The sequence below is a fragment of the Lutra lutra genome, chromosome 4 (assembly GCF_902655055.1).
Source record: "Lutra lutra chromosome 4, mLutLut1.2, whole genome shotgun sequence".
Lineage (NCBI taxonomy): Eukaryota > Metazoa > Chordata > Mammalia > Carnivora > Mustelidae > Lutra > Lutra lutra.
Genome location: NC_062281.1, coordinates 185,472,632 through 185,492,861, shown reverse-complemented (window position 1 = coordinate 185,492,861; position 20,230 = coordinate 185,472,632). Strand labels below are relative to the sequence as shown.

The 20,230-nt window shown below is 50.9% G+C and overlaps 1 protein-coding gene across 1 annotated transcript in view; it reads left to right on the top strand.

Annotated features, from left to right (window-relative positions):
• Positions 1-4,774: 4,774 nt before the first annotated feature.
• The window catches only part of ARHGEF10L (Rho guanine nucleotide exchange factor 10 like), a 157,285-nt gene continuing 141,829 nt past the window's right edge, over positions 4,775-20,230 (top strand). Inside the window, exon 1 of the mRNA XM_047725396.1 lies at positions 4,775-4,896. The gene's annotated coding sequence lies outside the window, so the exon portion shown is untranslated. The remainder of the gene's footprint in view (positions 4,897-20,230) is intronic.

Here is a 20,230-nt window from a genome sequence, read left to right as displayed (position 1 = left end):
CGATGTGGGGCGCGTTTTCTTTACCTGCTCCTCCACCTGTGGACATTGGCCTCGTGTCTGCCTTTTGGCTGCTGCGTCCAACGCCAATGGCATTATTCTATCTCTGCTTCTCTCTTTGCATCTGGGATAGACTTCTTGGCCTTTCCGGGCATGTGGCAGAAGGTGGCTGGCCTGTGGCTTTGGGCTTCCAAGTGGTCAGTTCCAGCCACCAGCCCAGTCCCAATTCCAAAGTTCTGAGGGTGAGACCGTGACCGTGAGGTGTGTGCATGTTGACAGAAGGGCATGTGCGGGTCCTTTTGGCTGCTGGGCTCCATCACTGGGAGTCGGGGGGATGCTTCTTAGAAAGGCAAAAGTTGGGGTACCTGGGTGGCTCAGTGGGTTGAAGACTCTGACTTCAGCTCATGTCATGATCCCAGGGTCCTGGGATCAAGCCCCACATCAAGTTCTCTGCTCCGCGGGGAGCCTGCTTCCTCCTCCCTCTCTCTGCCTACTTGTGATCTCTGTCAAATAAATAAATAAAATCTTAAAAAAAAAAAGAAAGGCAAAAGTAGTTGTTTGGTATTGAGAACCTCCTCCCTCATTTGGAAGCCAAGCCAGGGGCACCTGGGTGACTCAGTCTGTTAAGCGTCTGTCTTCCACTCAGGTCATGATCTCAGGGTTCTGGGATCGAGTCTCATGTCAGGCTTCCTGCTTAGTGGGGAGTCTGCTTCTTCCTCTCCCTCTGCTGCTCCCCCTGCTTGTGCTCTCTCTCCCCCCACCTCTCTCGAATAAGTATAGAAATAAAATCCTTTTTTTTTTTTTTTAGGATTTATTTATTTATTCGATGGAGAGAGCGAGAGACAGTGAGAGACGGAACACGAGCAGGGGAGTGGGAGAGGGAAGAGCAGACTTTCTGCGGATCAGGGAGTGCGATCCTAGGACTCTGGGATCATGACCTAAGTCGAAGGCAGACGCTTAACTGGCTGAGCCACCCAGGTGCCCCAAATAAATAAAATCTTAAAAAAAAAAGAAGCTAAGCCAGATGGAAATATTTTTCAGATGGAAATATTCATCAGATGGAAATATTTCCACTCTGATGAACCTATCTGGAAGGTTTCGGGCAGAAGGCTCAGAAAGATGCTATTTTATTATTTAAAATTTTTTAGGAAAAATCTTTTTGTATTTGCGTGTGGTTGACACACCCTGTCCCGCGAGTTTCACATGTACACACAGTGATTCAGCTTCTCTCTACATTATGCCTTGACCTTCTGCCACCACGCAATGCTATGCAGGATCATTGACCGTGTTCCCTATGCTGTGCCTTTTCTTCCTGTGACTTGTTCATTCCGTAACTGGAAGCTTGGACCTCCTACTCCCCTTCTCCCTTTTTGTCCATCCTCCCCCTACTTCAAAAGATGCTATCTATTTTAATTTCAACATACATGCATGTTTTGTGCCCTCTGGCTTCTTGTTTTTGAGGTCTAAGTTGGAGGGGGAGCCCTACAAGTCATCCTGGGCCCTTGACCTGGTGTGGGGACCTGTTTACTTTGGGGGGTCAGTGAGCTGGAGGTGTGGGAGGAGGGAGTGTCAGCCAGCTGCTGCTTCTAGAGCCTCGGGAGCCCAAGGTCCTGGGCCAGCCCTGCCTCTGCCCCCAGTGTGCTCCCTGATCCTTCCGGCTCCTCATTACAGTCCCAAAAGATGCCATGACCGTAGAGCAGGGGTTCTCAGCAGAGGGCAGCTTTGACCCCCCAGGGGACATGCAGCAAGGTTCGAAGTCATTTTCGGTTGACACAGTCGGGATGGGTGGGGGATATTGCATTAGGGGGCGGAGGCCGGGGATGTTGCTAAGCGTGCTGGGGGGAGCGGGATGGCCCCACCACCAGAGGTACCGGGTCCAAAGTGTCCGCAGTGCCGAGGGAAGAGAGGTCGGTCCTGACCAGCGTGGGAGAGTCATATCCTCTGCACATCTTCACTGGGCATCTATTGGCGCTGGCTGGGGGAATGGTGGGGGTTGGTAAGGACTCAGTCCCTCCCTATAGTGGGGCAGGCAAGAGGGTCTGGCATAGGTCGCTCATGTCCGTACTCTTTCTACATCAAAGTTTAGCCTTCGTTGGTGGAGAACCCGGCATGCCGCAGTGGTCAGACCCTGCTCGGAAAGTGCAGTGCGTGGGGGCTTTTTGGGGCACGGGCTTAGCGAGTAACTGAACACATGGCCTTGGGTGGGCACAGCCTCTCCTGGCAAACAGGTGTTTCCAATATGCTTGGGGGGCGTGGTCCCTGCTGCCTCCTCTAGCAGAGCGACGCTCAGGCCACCAGGTGTGTCCTTTGAATGGGGGAAAAGTAGGCTGCACTGACCTCTTAGCGGGATTGATGGTTTGGGAACAAGAAGAGGAGGCAGATTTACCAAGTTTTTTTTCCTGAGCTCATGGCTTCTCAGCTAGTGTTTGCCTCCCGTGCCACCTGGACCTTGGGGTTGGGTGAGAAAAGGAGGGGCCAGAGAAGAGAAGATCCCAGAGAGCAGGAGGGGAGATTCCAGATGCCTTTATACTTTTAGAGGATGGGAGAGTGGGGGCTGGTCTGGGTTTCCAAAGAAAAGCACCAAGATGACCCCAGCCCCTCCCGACCTCCTTCTCTGACTTGAGCTCAGCTTTCTCTGGGGATGGAAAGCCCAGGCCAGCCCTTCTGGGTGGGCAAGATGTGAAAGGCAGAGGACCCCTGGGGTGGGGCTTTGGGGACAAGACTGCAGCCTCCCCATAGTGGCAGCCCCTCCCCTGGCCTAGGCTAAGGGAAGGTGCTAGATAAAGGCGAAGGAGGCTGTAGTGGACAGGCATTTCTTTGAACAAGGCCCCCGGAACCCAAAGCCAGCCTTCCTGACCCTGGGGCAGGCCCTCTTATTGGAAGAGCTCTCCCCAGTGCTATTTCTGCGGGTGCGGGTGGCGGGGGCCCTTCTCCGCCCTCCTTCCTCTTGGTTCCCCCTTCCAACCCTAATGATAAAGCCCAGGAAGGGCTCACAAGCATGAGGGCTTCTTGCCAGCGTCAGTGATGCTCTTCCAGGGGGTCTCCATCTCATTTAATCCTCCTGTGCTCCTCCTGTCCCATGTCCCAGCTGACTCTGGGTCTGTGGCCCCTTGGGCAGGCATGCAGTCAATCAGGCCTGTGTTTACTTTCTCCAAGGGTACAGAACCTTCGGTCCTACTAGGGTACCCTGAACCACGGTGCCCTGGACCTGCGTGCTCACTCGGGTAACTAGTGGAACCCGAGGCTTCGATTTCCCTCAGCCCTTAACTCAAAATAGCCATCTAGTGGGGCGTCTGGGTGGCTCAGTGGGTTAAAGCCTCTGCCTTTGCTCAGGTCATGATCCCAGGGTTCTGGGATCGAGCCCCGCGTCGGGCTCTCTGCTCAGCAGGGAGCCTGCTTCCCTTCCTCTCTCTCTGCCTGCCTCTCTGCCTGCTTGTGATCTCTGTCTGTCAAATAAATAAATAAAATCTTTAAAAAAAAAATAGCCATCTAGTGCACGCTTAGTGTGACCTCGGGCAAGTGTCTTATCTCTTGGAAACCTGTTTCCCTCTTTGCAAAATGGCTTAGGTGAAGTTATGCAAGGAGAATTTTTAGTGGATAGAAACTCTGCGAGCCCAAACCTAGGATTATCACCAGCACCACCACCACCACCACCACCACCACCACCACCACCACCACCACCATCATCATCATCATAAAAGACCACAGTCAGCAAATATTTTTGGTTTGGCGGCCCCTATGGTCAGGGTCAGTCCGTCTCTACTAAATTCTGCTATTATCTCTCCAAAGCGGGCAATAAACAAATGGGTGTGTTTGTGTTTCAATAAAACTTTATTTACAAAAACAGGTGATGGGCCAGATTTGGCCTGCAGGCTAGGCTGCCAGTTGGCTGACCCCCAATGTAAGACCCTGAGGCCTGATTTCCAATGCCCTGTGGCACAATGGGGAGTGGGGCCCTGGCCAGGTTTAAGGTGAAACCCAAGCGTCCGTGTGCAATCAATCAGCTGTCTGCTTGTGTTTTGAGGGCAAAACTTTTGAGACCCATCCCTGGGTTCTCAGGGGTGCACAGTGAGGACAGAGTAGGTGTTTGGGGGTGCATGACTTTTCCTGATGACCAGGCACTCAGGCTCTTAATTCAGCAGATACTTGGCTACAATATGGGGGCAATTAACACGGACAGTAAGAATCCCAGCAGGCCCTTTCCACATGGGCTCATTAATTCTCACGAGAACCGATCTGATCAGGACAACTGTTGTCACTCTAGAGGAGCAAGGGGGGAAACCGAGGCTCAGAGAGATGAGGTCACGTGGCTGGAAGAGGCAGGGATTCAAACTTGAAATTTTCCGACTTCAAGGCATCTTCTTTTCCACCTTCCTGGGTTAAAAGAATCCCATCCCGTGGATAAGCCTCGAACCTTCTGTTGTGCTCATGCCCTGCGCCCCGTACTGGGCTGGGGGTGCGGTGACCTGCTGTCCGTGGTTCACCCTTCTGCTTGCACCCCCTTGAGGCCCCCACCTTTGTTCACCCTCCTCCTCCCTTCCCCACCCTAGCAACTTCCTGGTCCTCCCAGGCGGATGACTGATTTGCTCGGCCTGGCCCGGCACAGCCCTGCCCGGCCTGCTGGGCCTGACTCAGGCCAGTCCTTCCTTGGGGGTGGCTAGGGCCGCCTCCTGTCCTGGCGTCTGCCCGCCTGCCTGCCTGGCAGGTCTGGCAGGTGAGTGACTCACAAGCCTGGGCTCTCTGCACACCCGGCTCAGGGAGCCAGTGTACCTGACCCCTGGGCTCCTGCCTGCTCTGCCAGCTGCTGCGACAGAGAGTACCCTTCCCTGCCGGTGGCAACCGACCCTCCCCCCTGCGCGTCCTTCCCCAAGGGCCGGGACTGGACCACACAGAATCCAGGTCAGATCTGGGGTTTTTATACATCTCTGTCTCTCACTGAGTTGGAGGAGGATCCTTTGGAGGTCACAGGGTGTGTGTGGGGTTTCTGCTCTCGTTAACACCCTTGGGCTCCAGGCCCAGGGACACCCTGCTCCCTCTCGGTTGGTGATGGGGCTCGGGGATGCCTTGAGCCAGGCTCCGCAAGGAGAGCTCTGCTGGGAGCCTCCGTGGACACGGCCCTGACCCTGGTGGCCACCTGTGGGGCAGGTCAGAGCCATGTGGGTGTGAGGAATGCAGAGGGAGCCTGGCAGGGGTGTGGGTGCGGCAGGAACTTTCCCTGACTCCCTTCTCAGGGTCACAGAGTTTGAGGGTTGCTGCCTACTATGACCTTACAGGACACTCAGTTCAACGGCGTTTTTCAAAGCTGGGGAAACTGAGGCTTGGGGCACAGAGGGGAGTTCAAGGTCACAGTGCGAATCGGTGACAGAGCAGGGGCTGGAAACCTGACCCGGCTGCTTCCTCCTGGCCCAGGGTCTGTCCTTGCCCCCAGTGCCTGCTGCTGTATCTCCCCCCACGCCCCCCCCCCCCCATAGCCCTCTCCCACCTCCTTCTCTCCTGGCCGTGTTGGAGGGAGAGAGGTCCCATGCACCATTTCACAGGTGGCAGCATTTTAAAGGTCACCCTGGCAGGCCTGGCAGTGAGTCCCCGACAGGTGGCTGTTTAGCCACAGCTTGACTATCTAAGCTTGCCGCTTTCCGAGAGAGCCTCTTTCATCTGCAGGGCCGCGGGGGTCTGGCTACGATGACGTAAAGCTTGCCAGGTCATTACTTAGCACCCAGTGCTTGGCTAACAAAGCTCAGTCCCCCGGGTTAACTCATTTGGTCCTCCCTGCGCCCTGGGAGGTAAGTCTTATTATCATTGTCATTCTCATTTGTAGCGGAGGAAACAGGCACAGAGAGGTTAAGTAACTTACTCAAGATTCCACAGCTCGGAAAAGGGGAGCTGAGATTTGAGGCCAGACAAGCTCTTGGCTGCCTCACTTTCTGCTGCTATGAGATGCTGAGGCTTAGCGGGGTGGGGGTCTGGGCGGGCATTTATTTTATTTTATTTTTTTTAAGATTTTATTTATTTATTTGACAGAGAGAGATCACAAGTAGACGGAGAGGCAGGCAGAGAGAGAGAGAGAGGGAAGCAGGCTCCCTGCCGAGCAGACAGCCCGACACGGGCCTCGATCCCAGGACCCTGAGATCACGACCTGAGCCGAAGGCAGCGGCCCAACCCACTGAGCCACCCAGGCGCCCTGGGCGGGCATTTTTTTTTTTTTTTAAAGATTTTATTTATTTATTTGACAGAGAGAGATCACAAGTAGATGGAGAGGCAGGCAGAGAGAGAGAGAGAGGGAAGCAGGCTCCCTGCTGAGCAGAGAGCCCGATGCGGGCCTCGATCCCAGGACCCTGAGATCATGACCTGAGCCGAAGGCAGCGGCTTAACCCACTGAGCCACCCAGGCGCCCCTGGGCGGGCATTTAGATGCTTGTGTGTTCCTCTGGTGGCCTCCCTGGGTCCGGTCACTGCTGCAGCTTCTGTCCCTCCCCCTCATTTCAGCTCCGTGGCAGGTCACTCTTGGCCTCACGCAGCCCCCCAGTTGCAGAGTCCTGCACAAACGATTTTAATGACTTCCGGGGTGGACCGTGTGGAGGGAAGAGCAAGTGTTAAGAGCAACTGGTCAGGATTTCAGCGCTGAACACCACCATGGGGGGTTTGCCTTGACTAGAACCGATCGGGCGCAAGGGAGGCAGGAGGCGTGGGTGGGCGTGGCAGAGGGAGCAGGAGGGGCTGGTCCTGGGTCCTGGTCCTTCTTCCTATTATCATCTGGGGCCTCTGCTATGCTACGCCTGGCTTTGTCTGTGGAGGGTCCTTTGGTGAATAACAGGGGCAGTGGAAGTCTGCATCTGTTGTCCCCATGGGTCACCCACCAGCCTGGGGTGCTGGGCAGGCAGGACTGATGATCGATCCTTGTACTTGAGGGACAGAGGCTCAGAGAGGTGAGACAACCTGCCTAAGTCACACAGCTAACAGAGGGCAGAGTCAGGCCCTCTCTCCTGGCTCTTAACAGGCAACAAGAGTCCCTGATGTCACCATCCAGCACGTCCTCTCTAGGACAGTCACGTGGGTGGGAGGTTCCCAGGCTGATTCCATTCTGTCCTCTTCCCCTCCTCCTAGTACTAATTAATACTAATGATAATAATGATAATAATACTAACAGCCATGTTGACTATTAGTAACGCCCCCGTGACTGTGTTTCCATTTACTGGGTGCTTACCAAGTATCCAGCTCTATGCCAGGTGTCCTGCACGCCCTAGCTCGTTTCATCCTGACAGCCAGCATTTCACAGATGAGAAAGCTGAGGCTCAGAGAGGTGCAGTCACGGGCCCAGGGTCACACAGCTGACCAAAGGCATGGAAGTCATCACTCAGAATGTTGAAAGCTCGCACCTCCCAAAGTCACGTGCTAAGTTCCTGGCACAGCCACGACTGGAGCCTGGCTTGGTTGCCTCTGGATTTTGAGCTCTTCTCACTCTGTGCCTCTAGGCTGGGCCGGGCTGCATGGGAACTTGAGAACCACGGGGTCTGGTTGTTCTGCCTGTCCATGCTGTGGGACTTCGGACCTGCTGCTTACCCTCTTGGGGCCTGGGTCACCCCATCTGGGTGCAGGGGCTGACAGTTTCTTCCCTGTGATCTATTGGAGGGCTGTGAGTTACAGTCATAGCTGGGAATGCCTGTAAAAACCTCCTTGACATGGTCTGGACGCAGAGAATTAGCACGGAGAGAGTAATTACCCAAGCGGCGTCGCCAGTCCCCTCTGTGCCTGGGACAGCCTTGACATTTAATCCCCACAATTAGCTTGGGTGACAGAACTTGAGCTGAGCTCTGCAGCAAGGAAGCTGAGACTCGGGGAAGCCAAGTAGCTCGTTCAAGGTCACAGGTAGGAGATGGGAAAGCAGGGATTTGAACCTGGTCTGTGTGTGCCCCAAAGTGATCACCCCCCAACCCTGGTGAGAGACAGCTCCCTGGGGGTGGAGGTTCCCAAGCAAATTCAAGGTGGGGATACTCATGGGAGCTTAGCAGGTGGGTCTGAGGCAGGTGGGACGGTGCTGTCATGGAGTGAGTTCCCAGCTGCCCTGTTCAAGCCTCCTCCCGCTTTGCCCTTCAGCGGAATGAGAGAGAACCTCCTCCCCCATCATTCCTTGTCTCAAAGACAGAGGCAGCTCTTGTTCTGAGAGGAGCAGGAAAAGAGGGAGGTCTGGCGGTGCTGGGACCTGCTCCGCAGGTAACCGTGACCTCTCCTCCCGGACCAGCCAAGCCCAGCTTGGCTCAGCCACTGAGCAGGGACTTCTGATGCCCCAACAGAGGGAGGGAGGAAACGGGGCTAGGTAGCACCCCTGCCTCCTCCCACCTCCCCATCTTACCCGATTCCCTGGGTCTTCAGAGCGTTGTCATAATTAAATCTGACAACCATTCATTCTATCCGATAGAAGTGCTTCCAGTGTCATGGTTTGAGATAGGCAGAGGGTGGGAAGGGGACCTTGGGCTACAGCCAAGAGGCTGCCTCTGCTCTTGTTCCATTCGTCATGCCCTGTGTGACCTTGAGCCAATCCTTTGTCCTCTCTGGGCCTCAGTTACCCGTCTGTGGATGGAGGGGGCCGGCTTGGATCATTCTTAAAGGCCCTTTCAGCTCTGAAAGTCTCTGAATCGCTCAAATGGAAGGTCCCAAGGTGCCCTCTGGGCTCTTTGCCAGCCATCCCTCCTCCCATGGGGCCACAAGGCCCCGGGGCATAGGAATGTGGGGAGGCTGGAGCGTGCTTCTGATGCGTGGCTGACTGGCAAGGACGGGAGTGACCGCCATTAAAAACCCATTCCTATTCGGTCTGGTCGATTCTGGAATAAATCTGGGATGCCTGTGTTTGGCCAGCTGCAGAGAGAGCCCTCCCGAGGTCCTTTCCACCTTGTTGTTAGAGGGGGAAAACTATGGAGACGTTGGGGTCAGACTGAGTTCAAATCCCAGCTGTGTCCGTTCTGATGGGTGAACTTGGGTGATTCACTTGGTTTCAGCTAATGCGTATGAAAGAGCAGATAATAATCTTGGACTCATGGACGTGTTGTACAGGCTCCATGTTATCCCAGGCAGATCACTGGGCCTGGTTCACAGTAAGTGCTTAGCGAAAGGAGGTTCCCGCCTCTGACCCCAGTGCCTTCCCAATCCCCAATTTCCAACAAACTACATGAGGCTCCAGAATGGCAGGACGCCTCACTGTGCTTTCCAGAACCTTAGTGCTGTGTTCCATGTGGACAAGCAGATGAAGCCAGGTGTGTTTTATGATGATGATGCAGTGCTTTATGGTCGTTTCTTCTCCTCTTTCTTAAATTTTCTCTGGAAACTACAAAACTGGGCCACATGCCTCAGTGGCCGCTCTCTTGAGATGGCTGGGTTCTTCATCCATGAGTCTTGCTTCCCCCACAGGAAACTGGAAGCCCTAGGCTCTGGCCAGCGCCGTGGGGGCAGGAGAGAAGCCTGCTTCTCATGGATCTCTCCCTGGAATCCAACTGGCTGGCTCTAGCCACTGATCAGAATTCACTGGTGGGTGAGCGTGAGATCTCTCCAATTAACTATAGAACGAGACTCCTAAAGCTTAAGTGTCCCGGCTGGGGTTCCAGAATTCTGAGGTGGCATCCAGGGGTTGACTCTGACCAGACCCCAGGGTCTGGCACAGCTCTATTCCTGGGCCCAGTCCTGGAGCCAAAGGTCAGGGAGTTTACTACACTGGGCACATTTTGTGGTTGCCCCTGATTCAGAGACCTGTGGTTTGGGGAGGGAGGAGATGAAATTCCCTGCAGAGTGGTGGTTTCTGGGAAGGGAGAACATGCTTGATCAGAAAACTCACTGCTGCTTTTGTTAAGCTGTCACAAAGCTCATCACCACATGGAGCTTCTTTTTTCCTTTCCCTAAAAATCAGCGTACTGTTCTCTGCTCTCCCTGGACTCCTGGCCAGGGACTTTTCCAGTTAGCAGAGGAACTGCATCTGGCTTCCTCCTGCTTCACTGATCGGGAGAGGTATTGTCCCCTAGTTCTTTTTTTTTTTGCTTTTCAGTTGTATTAATCCATCCATCCATCATCCATCTATCCATCATTCATCATCTATCAGCCACCCATCCATCATCTATCCATCTATCCATCCATCCATCATCCATCCATCCATCCATCATCCATCCATCTATCCATCATCCATCCATCCATCCATTCATCCATTCATCTATCATCCATCCATCCATTCATCCATCCATCCATCATCCATCCATCTATCCATCATCCATCCATCCATCCATTCATCCATTCATCTATCATCCATCCATCCATCATCCACCCATCCATCCATCATCCATCATCCACCCATCTATCATATATCCATTCAACTATCCATCCATCCATCCATCCAGTCATCAATGATCCAGTCATCCAGCATTCATCCATCCACCCATCATCCAAGGACCCATCCATCCATCATTCATTCATCCATACGTCCATCCATCTATACATGTGTCCATCCATCCATACATGTGTCCATCCATCCAACCATCACCCATCATCCAACCATCTATCCATCCATTTGTCTGTCTATCCATTCTTCCATCCATATACCCATCCATCTACCTACAGACTATAATAAACATCTACTCTGTTCCAGGCACTGTACCTGGAGATAACAGCTCTGTGCAAAACCGACATGATCCTGCAGATTGTAAGATAGCAAGGGAGACAGACTATTTAACAAACAAAACAGTACTTTGTGCTCCAGACTTATAGCCTCTGTTTATCAGTTTCCTTATGTGGTACATGGGACGATGGCAGTGACTATTTCGTGGGATTATTGTGACAATTTGATGAGATAGTATGGGTAAAGTGTTGGCCCAGTGCCTGGCATGTAGTAAGTGCTCAATAAATGTTAGCTGTGATGATAACGATGTCCATGGTCATGATGAAGAAGATGATGATGAAGGTCACCTACACCAGTGTCTCTGGCACTAACCAAGCACCCATAGGTATCCCTGAGCTGGGCAGCCTGGCTTTCCTTAGCAGTGGCAGAAGGCAAGGAAGGGGAGGCCCCATGCCAGATTCTCAGGGTGGGGCCTGGGTACTGGCTGTGCCATCTGGAGGCAGGTTGTGTGAGGTCTGAGGCCTTCTTGGGGGAACCTGAGCCAACCTAGCTGTCTGGCTGGTTTGCCCAGTTGGGAATTGGTTGTGAACTTTCTCAGGGCAAAATAAACCATGACACCAGGAGCAGCAGATTGTCTGACACCTCCACTTACCAGCTCTGGGGGATAGTGGATCAGACACTTCCCCTTTCTGAGCCTCAGTTTCCCTATCTGCCAAATAAGGTTCGCAATATCGACATTGAGGCTTGTTGTGTAGATGGGAAATGGTGAAGGGCTTAGAAGGTACCCAGTAAGAAGCACCTGCCTTTGTCGTCATCCATGCATCTGGGGTGACATCCAGAGTTGTGAGCCAGGACTGTGGGACTGGGCTGATGCAGACTGAGTATCTGCCAAACCCCACGTTGGAAGTTTTGGGGAGGGGTGGTGGGATAGAGTCAGATAGACCTGGAATCCGTTCCTTACTTGCTGTGTGACCTTAGGTAAGCTATTTATCTCCCTGTGCCTCTGTTCCACCTGTCAAAAGGGATCTTGTTTTTTGTTTTTTAAAAGATTTTATTTATTTATTTGAGAGAGAGTGTGTGAGAGAGAACACAAGCGGGGGGGGGGGGCAAAGGGAGAGGGAGACGCAGACCCCCTGCTGAGCAGGGAGCCCAACATGGGGCTCGATCCTGGGACTCCAGGATCATGACCTGAGCTGAAGGCATATGCTTAACCAACTGAACAATCCAGGCTCCCCTCAGAAAAGGGATCTTAAAAGTAGCCATTCTATAGAGCTCTTGCAAGAGTAACAGGATCATGCATGAAGAGCACAGGGCCTTGTGTGTTGTACATATTCAGTAAAGAGGGGTTATCGTCACCAAGGGAAGGGGCTCTGGTCCTTCCCTGATATGCTGGGGCTCCCTTCCAACGTGACCCATTGCAGTATGTCTCTGCTGACACTGGGTAGGTCCCAGAAGATGCATATTTCTAGGAGGAAACCTCGGGAAACCAGGCTTTAACCTCTTAGGTTCCATGGGGCAGGACTTGCGTGATCATAACTGAGGGGCTACACGGTTATGGGGGGAGGAACACAGACTTTAGCTTTTAAAACCCAGCTTATCCACTCTCCTACTGTGTGACCGTGGGCATGTCACTAACCTCTCTGGGTCTTTTTCTTTAGTCATAAAATGACAAAGCACCCTTCCTTGCGGGGTTTCCTGGAGGCCGAGCACACAGTGGGCCTCTGTAAAGGCAGTGACTTGTGCAGGCTCCTTGGAGGGCGAGGCAGTAGATGTTAATGAACGCTGGGGCTGGTCCAACAATGCAGTCTATAAAGCTCCCGCCTGCAGCTTCTGGTGCGTTGCTAATGGGAGTTTATGTGAAGGACACAGTGGGATAAGGGCCCATTGTTCTGAGTGGGGACGGTTTTATGACTCTTAGAAAGCGTCTTTCATCTGGGAGATCAGGGAGCTTATGGAACCTCCCAGCCCTGGGCGGTGAAACTGGGGGACGCTGAAGGTTTCTGGGGCTGATGCCAGGCTGCAGCCATGGCCAGGCCCTCTTGCTACAGCTGGGGCACTTGGCGGGGGCTGAGCCCCCCAACCCCGAGTGTCACTGCAGCACATCCCTTTCCCTAGGCCCAGGACCTTCCCTCCTGGAGATCTGTCCAGCCAGGCCAGGTCTTTTGGCAAGGCTGGAGGCTCACTGTGTCCCCTTGGGGGTTCCCCGCCTGCTCCCCCTCCTCAGCAGCCAGTGCCACATCCCTTTCAACCTTCCAGAATGGGCCTTGGGCCCTCTTCGCTGTCAGCTGACCAGCAACTCTCATGCCTGGGAACGTCGCCTGGCACCCTGAGCCTTGGATCGGGGCCGTCACCTGATGCCAGGAAGCGAAGACCTTGTCTCCTTGTCCTTTCTGGCTCCTTGGCCAGGCCCCAAACAGAGAAATCCAACCTCCCCTTGGCTCAGCAGATGGCCCCAAGTCTTCTGTCTGTTTATCCCCGGTGGAAGCGGCAGAGGCCCTGAGGAATGGATGAGGCTGGAGTGCTCGTGTAGACTGGGCTGGCGCACAGGGCCCGTGGGGTCTGGGCTGATGGGCAGAGGATCACTGTGCCAACACACTTGCATTCGATGTCCCCGACCCAGTTTCTCCCAGGCTGTGACTACCTCTACCCCTCCTCTTTTCCGCTTTGGGAGGTACAAGAAGGCTAGAGCAGGATGTTGGTGGTACCTTGTGGCTTGATTGGCCCCAGAATCCCCTTCACCCTGCAGCGAGACCATAGTCATGGGCAGTGGGCTCTGTCTGGATAGTAATCCCTCACAGTCTACTCGACTTTCAAGGAATATTATCCACTCACAACTACGACTGAGAGGGTTTGTAAGAACACAACGGGCCACTTGGATGGACATTCAAGGCTTTGTGCCTCAGTTTCCTCATCTTTAAAATGGGGTTAAAAGTATGTACTTTTAAATAAGATTTTATTTATTTATTTAGAAAGCGTGAGTTGGGGGTGGGGCAGGGGGGAGGAAGAGAGAGAGAGAGAGAATGTCCAGCAGATTCCATGCTGAGCGGGGAGCCTGATGTCGGGCTGGATCATATGACCCCAAGATCATGACCTGAGCAGAAATCAAGAGTCGGATGCGCAATTGACTGAGCCCATCAGGCCCTCCTAAAAGTGCCTACTTTATAAAGTTGCTGTAAGGATAAAATGAGTAAGGTGTAAGGTAAGACACAGAGCCTGCTGTAGAAAGTGGTATATGAGTGTTTGCTCTTATTATCACTCTTATTTTTATTGTGAACATCTTCTAGATCTACATGTCTCTCTGCCTCACTTTTATGCTATACTCCTGAATTTCTTTTTCTTTTTTTTTTTTTTTTTTTGGCTTTCCTATGACACTTCCGGTCTCCCTGGAACCTGGATTTGAATGTGGCTGTGGTTTGCGAAGGCTGGCTGGGGCCCTGTGTGATCTTCCAGGCTCCGTGTCCACGGTCCTTTGACTGTCTCTCACCTCGCCAAGTTCAAATTCCTGAGAGAAACGAGCTGATTGGCCGGGTTTCAGTCAGATGTTCACCGTCTCACCCAATCAGCTGTGCTGGGGAGGAGCCCGCTGCCAGGGCCCATGGGGGTGGAGGGAGGCATATCCTGGCATGTCTACCGCAGGTTCTCCCCAGGTACTATCAGAAAGGCAGAAGAGCTGCAAACAGTGGTTTGGTGCTTCCCCCCCCCCCCACCAGCCCACAGGGGCGTTCCCAGGGGGTGTTTCCAAGCCATCAGGACAAGCTTTCAGAACTGCTGCTGCTGGCACTTGATTCACAAATTATTGGCCCATTTATAATTTGAAATAGTTGTCAGTATTAAAAATCAAGGGATTTGATATAGAAATCTGGACTTTCGGCTTCTCTTTGGGGAAAAAAAAAAAAAAGAGAAAACTCTGGGGACACCAAGAATAGATATATAGCATCTACTAGAACTGGGGTGACTGTCCTCTTTACCTGGTGCATGTGCTTTCCAGGCCCTCAGGGGTACCCACTTTCCCTGTGGTACCCCAGTCTGGCCCCCTGGGCACTGGAGTTTGTCTCCTTACTCTATATGCTGGAAATGGGAATTGCACAACGAAAAAGAAAAATTACCTAGTTCTTCAAAATTTTGGACTATGTATACGAACCCAGTTCTGTGTACAGCCCACAAATGTCATCTCATTTATTTCTCTACACAACCATGAGGTTGGTATTATTACTTTCACTCCCATTATGCAGATGGTGAAACTGAGACTCTAAGAAGACATGACGTGCTGGAGATTAGCACGAGCGATCTGATTCTAGAAACAACTGTAAACTGACAGACAAACTGTGGGTATAATGCGTTTCCCTCTGAGGCATTTGAGAGGAAATGGCTATCATATTCTTTTCCTTTGGATATTTAGTGTGTATTTCCTACGGACAAGGACATGCTCCACCACAACGGTGATCCAACCATCAAAATCAGGAAATGCACACGATGCATTCCTGCCATCTCATCCTCAGTCCCTGTGGAGTCTTGCCAGCTGTCCCAGTCATGGCCTTTATTTTATACTGAAAGGGTGGCGTTCAGAACCACACATGGTGTTTAGTTGTCCGGTCTCTGGTTTCCCTCAATCTGGAAAAGTTCCTTGGTCTTTCCTTGACTTTTGTGACCTGGGCATTTTGGAAGACCTTTAGAGAGATGTCCGTCAATTTCAGGTTTTTGTGACATTTGCTCAGGATTGTATGAGTTGTGCACCTTTGGCAGGAATCGGGTGCCATGCTGTGGTGACCTTCTCCATGCATCCCGTCGGGACGCTCATGGTGTCCAAATAGCCCCCTGCTGGTCCTGTCCTCGGTTTGAGCATGTGGGTGATGAGGTGTCTGTGAAGCTGCTCTCTTCCCCTCAGTGGTTACAAGGTATTGCGTGGGGAAGTGCTCAAGCCAGTGTAAATAGCCATTCCTAGCCTTTAGGGTACTCATTGGCTTACTACTTGTCACATCAGTATGGACTCTTGGTTTCCCATTGTATTCAACAGGATATAAACCCTCCCAATCATTATTTATTCTGATGGTCCAATTACTCGCGGTTTGGCTCGTGGGAACTTCCATGAGCTGGTTTCTTTGTCATTTTCTGATGTTGCCATCACTTCTTGAGCAATATATCAGGTTCTGGCCCAGCCCTAGATTACAGGCTCAGATGGTCCTTCCTCTGGAATCAGCCGTGACTCCATGAAGCTCTGGATCGCTTGAGCCGAGAATGGTATTTAGAAGCCACAATCTGGCTGCTAAGTGTGCTCATTGCTATTGGGTGTCTGTGCTCCAGGGCCTTTGTGGTGGACAGAGCTAGGAGCTCACAGACACTTCCCATTCTAGCCCAACACCACAGGGGGCCATTCGACTTTTCTCCCTTTCCGCATCTGTCATTTACTTCTCCAATGGGGAGAATCCCAGGAATTTAAGCTTTTGACCACTGCTATACTAACTTGCTTCTCATTAATAAGAATTTGACTATTTATGATAATATAGTATCAAAGAGCATATTGAGCTAATGTCGTTAGTGGGAAGTTGAAAAATCTCTGCTAAGTAGTATTGACTCGATCCTTCAAACTTCTGTGAAGATGGAAGAGGCAATAGGATAATTGTTCCTACTTTACAGGCAGTGGGACAGAGTGGAAGAGGGTGAGGATTGTTTTTAGGGTGCCACAGAGCTCTTGGGGTGGCAGAGCTCTGTATCATGACCATGTCCAGCCCACTGGACATGACGGCCCATCCCCCTCCTGTGGGGGTTTTGAGAGAACTTTGAACCCACATCCCCAAGACAAGGAGCTGCTCAGATTGGCCTGTCCTTAACACTCAGGCCCATGAAGTGATAGCTCAGAGAAGTCAAGTTCCCTTCTTCACCTGAGCCTCCAAGCCCCCTCTGCCTGTGGCTGTGCCTTTGATCTCAGCTTGCTTCCCCACAAATGCAGGTCTTGGGGTGCGGAGGAACCTAGAAGGCTTGAAGTGGGGGTGGTTGCTCAGTGCATCCTAGACCCCTCCAAAATGCCAGTCCTACAGGGACAGGAGTATTATGGGAAGAGAGTTTCATCCATGTAAGGTAGATTGTGTCTGTCTGTCTTTCTTTCTTTTTAAAAAGATTTTATCTATTTGTCAGGGAGAGAGAGAGAGAGATGGAGAGCACAAGCAAGGGGAGTGGCAGGTAGAGGGAGAAGCAGGCTTTCCACTGAACAGGGGCCTGATGTGGGACTGATCCCAGGACACCCGGATTAAGACCTGAGCCGAAAGCAGATGCTTAACTGACTGAGCCACCAAGGCCTCCTTGTATTTGTCTTTTTTTTCATAATCAAAATGGGATCCGGCCTCTCTTAGATAATAGCCTGGTTATGATTGGTTTGATGGTATACAAAATACCAAGGACTGACCACTTCCTGCATGTTCTCCATTCATACTGCCTGGGTGAGTGTGGTATCTGGGCTCGGAAAGTCTGCTTTCCCATCTACCTACTTCCTTTTCCACTATGGGGTGGGGCCTGGGCTGGAACCAGAGGCTGGAGACCTGCGTTCCCATCCTGACTTTGCCATAAGCTTTCTAGGCAACCTTGGGCAAGACACTTAGCCTCTCTGGCCAGCGGAAAATACCACCCCTGCTTTCCCTCTCTCCCTCCCTCCTTCCCTCTTCCCCAGGTCATTGGTGGAAACAAGGCAGAACAGAATCCTAGCCCCATCCAGATGTATCATTAATGGATATGCTTACACAATAAACCCTGAACCCACCAGAATGTTCAGCAAGTGGGAAATTCTGGTTAATTGAATGTTCTGGGACATGGAAACGTTCCCAGAAATCCTTTTTGTTCCTGTTGTGGCCATTGAAAACCATTTACTCATCTACTTAGCAAATATTTGTCTCGTGCATGTGCTCTACCAGGCTCTGTCCCAGGCTATGGGGAGGCACTGTGGATGAGACAGCAGAGTCCCAGACTGCAAGGACTCACAGTCCAGGAGGAGATGTGCACAAAGGCTGTGGACCCTTGAACACCTCAGGGTTTCGGGGCACTGACCCCCTTCACAGTAGAAAATCCACATACAACTTAAAAAAAATTAACATAATGTATTATTTGTTTCAGGGGTTCAGGTCTGTGATTCATCAGTCTTACACAATTCACAGCACTCACTAGAATACACACCCTCCCCAGTGTCCATCACCCAGCCACCCCAACAACTTTTTATTTTATTTTAATTTATTTAATTTATTTTATTTTTAATTAATTTAATTTATTAATTTATTTTATTTATTAATTTTAATTAATTAATTTTATTTTATTTTATTTGTTTTTAAAAATTATTTTTATAAACAAATAATGTATTATTTGCCCCAGGGGTACAGGTCTGTGAATCGTCAGGCTTACCCACTTCACAGCACTCACCATAGCACATTCCCTCCCCAATGTCCATAACACAGCCACCCTCTCGCTACCTCCCCACCCCCCAGTAACCCTCAGTTTGTTTTGTGAGATTAAGAGTCTCTTATGGTTTATCTCCCATCTTGTTTCATTTTTTCCTTCCCTATCCCCGAAAACCCTCCTGCCCTGCCTCTCAGATTCCTCATATCAGGGAGATCAGATGATAATTCTTTCTCTGATTGACTTATTTCGTTCAGCATAATACCCTCTAGTTCCATTCACATCGTTGCAAATGGCAAGATTTCATTTCCTTTGATGGCTGCATAGTATTCCGTTGTATATATATACCATATCTTCTTTATCCATTCATCTGTTGATGGACATCTAGGCTCTTTCCGTAATTTGGCTATTGTGGGCCTTGCTGCTATAAACATTCAGGTGCATATGTCCCTTCAGATCCCTACATTTGTATCTTTGGGGTAAATACCCAGTAGTGCGATTGCTGGGTCGTAGGGTAGCCCTATTTTCAACTTTTTGAGGAACCTCCATGCTGTTTTCCAGAGTGGTTGCACCAGCTTGCATTCCCACCAACAGTGTAGGAGGGTTCCCCTTTCTCCACATCCTCGCCAGCATCTGTCATTTCCTGACGTGTTAATTTTAGCCATTCTGACTGGTGTGAGGTGGTATCTCATTGTGGTTTTGATTTGTATTTCCCTGATGCCGAGTGATGTGGAGCACTTTTTCATGTGTCTGTTGGCCATCTGGATGTCTTCTTTGCAGAAATGTCTGCTCATGTCTTCTGCCCATTTCTTGATTGGATTATTTGTTCTTTGGGTGTTGAGTTTGCTAAGTTCTTTATAGATTTTGGATACTAGCCCTTTATCTAATATGTCATTTACAAGTATCTTCTTCCATTCTGTCAATTGTCTTTTGGTTTTGTGACTGTTTCCTTTGCTGTGCAAAAGCTTTTGATCTCTCTCTCTTTTTTAAAGGTTTTATTTATTTATTTGACACAGAGAGAGAGAGAGAGAGATATCACAAGTAGGCAGAGAGGCAGGCAGAGAGAGGAAGGAGGAAGCAGGCTCCCTGCAGAGCAGAGAGCCTGATGTGGGACTTGATTCCAGGACCCTGAGATTAAGACCTGAGCTGAAGGCAGGGACTTAACCCAGTGAGCCACCTAGGAGCCCCCAAAAGCTTTTGATCTTGATGAAGTCCCAATAGTTCGTTTTTGCCCTTGCTTCCCTTGCCTTTGGCGATGTTTCTAGGAAGAAGTTGCTGTGGCTGAGGTCGAAGAGGTTGCTGCCTGTGTTCTCTTCAAGGATTTTGATGGCTTCCTATCTCACACTGAGATCTTTCATCCATTTTGAGTCTATTTTTGTGTTTCATTCTTCTACATGTGGCTGTCCAATTTTCTCAACACCATTTAACAACTTTTTTAAAAAAAAGATTTTATTTATTTGAGAGAGAGAGAGTGAGAGAGAGCATGAGCAGGGGGAGGGAGAGGGAGAAGCAGACTCCCCTGGGATCATGACGTGAGGTGAAGGCAGATGCTTAACCGACTGAGCCACGCAGGTGCCCCCCGCATACAACTTTTGGCTCCCTCAAATGTAACTGCTAACAGCCTATGGTTGACCAGAAGGAAGCCTTACCAATGACATGGACAGTCAATTAACATATTTGGTACACTATACGGATTATATACTGTGTTCTTATAATTACATAGGCTAGAGAAAAGAAAATGTTATTGGGAAAACCATAAGAAAGAGAAAATACACTTTTACTGAAAAAAATCCATGTATAAGTAAACCCACCCAGTTCAAACCTGTCTTTTTCCAAGGTCAACTGTACACCATACCACATGGTAGGAAGGATGCCCTGAGGACTGGTGGGTGCTGTGGGAGGCCCTGGGGTTCAGTGTAGGGGCCCTAGAGAAGAGATCCTTCACCTTGAGAAGGTGTTAGCCATTGACAGCCTCAGAAAGCATTAGCCACTGTGTCTGGGGGGGAAGGAGTAGTTGTGGCATTCCAGGCGGTGGGAATAGCATGGGCAAAGTAAAGCCCCACGGACATTGGGTTGTGTGTGTGGGGCTGAGACCGTGAAGCCAGGGAGGCAAGAGAGAAGGGGTCTGTGTGTCGAGACTAGAGATGGTGGAGAGAGCAGTGATGTAAAAAGGTGAGGGCTGAAAGCTCATTTATGCTGAGTGTGGGTTTCCTGATGTGATTCTCTCTCCTAAAAGTAGAACACAGAGGAAAGCCAAACGAAAACA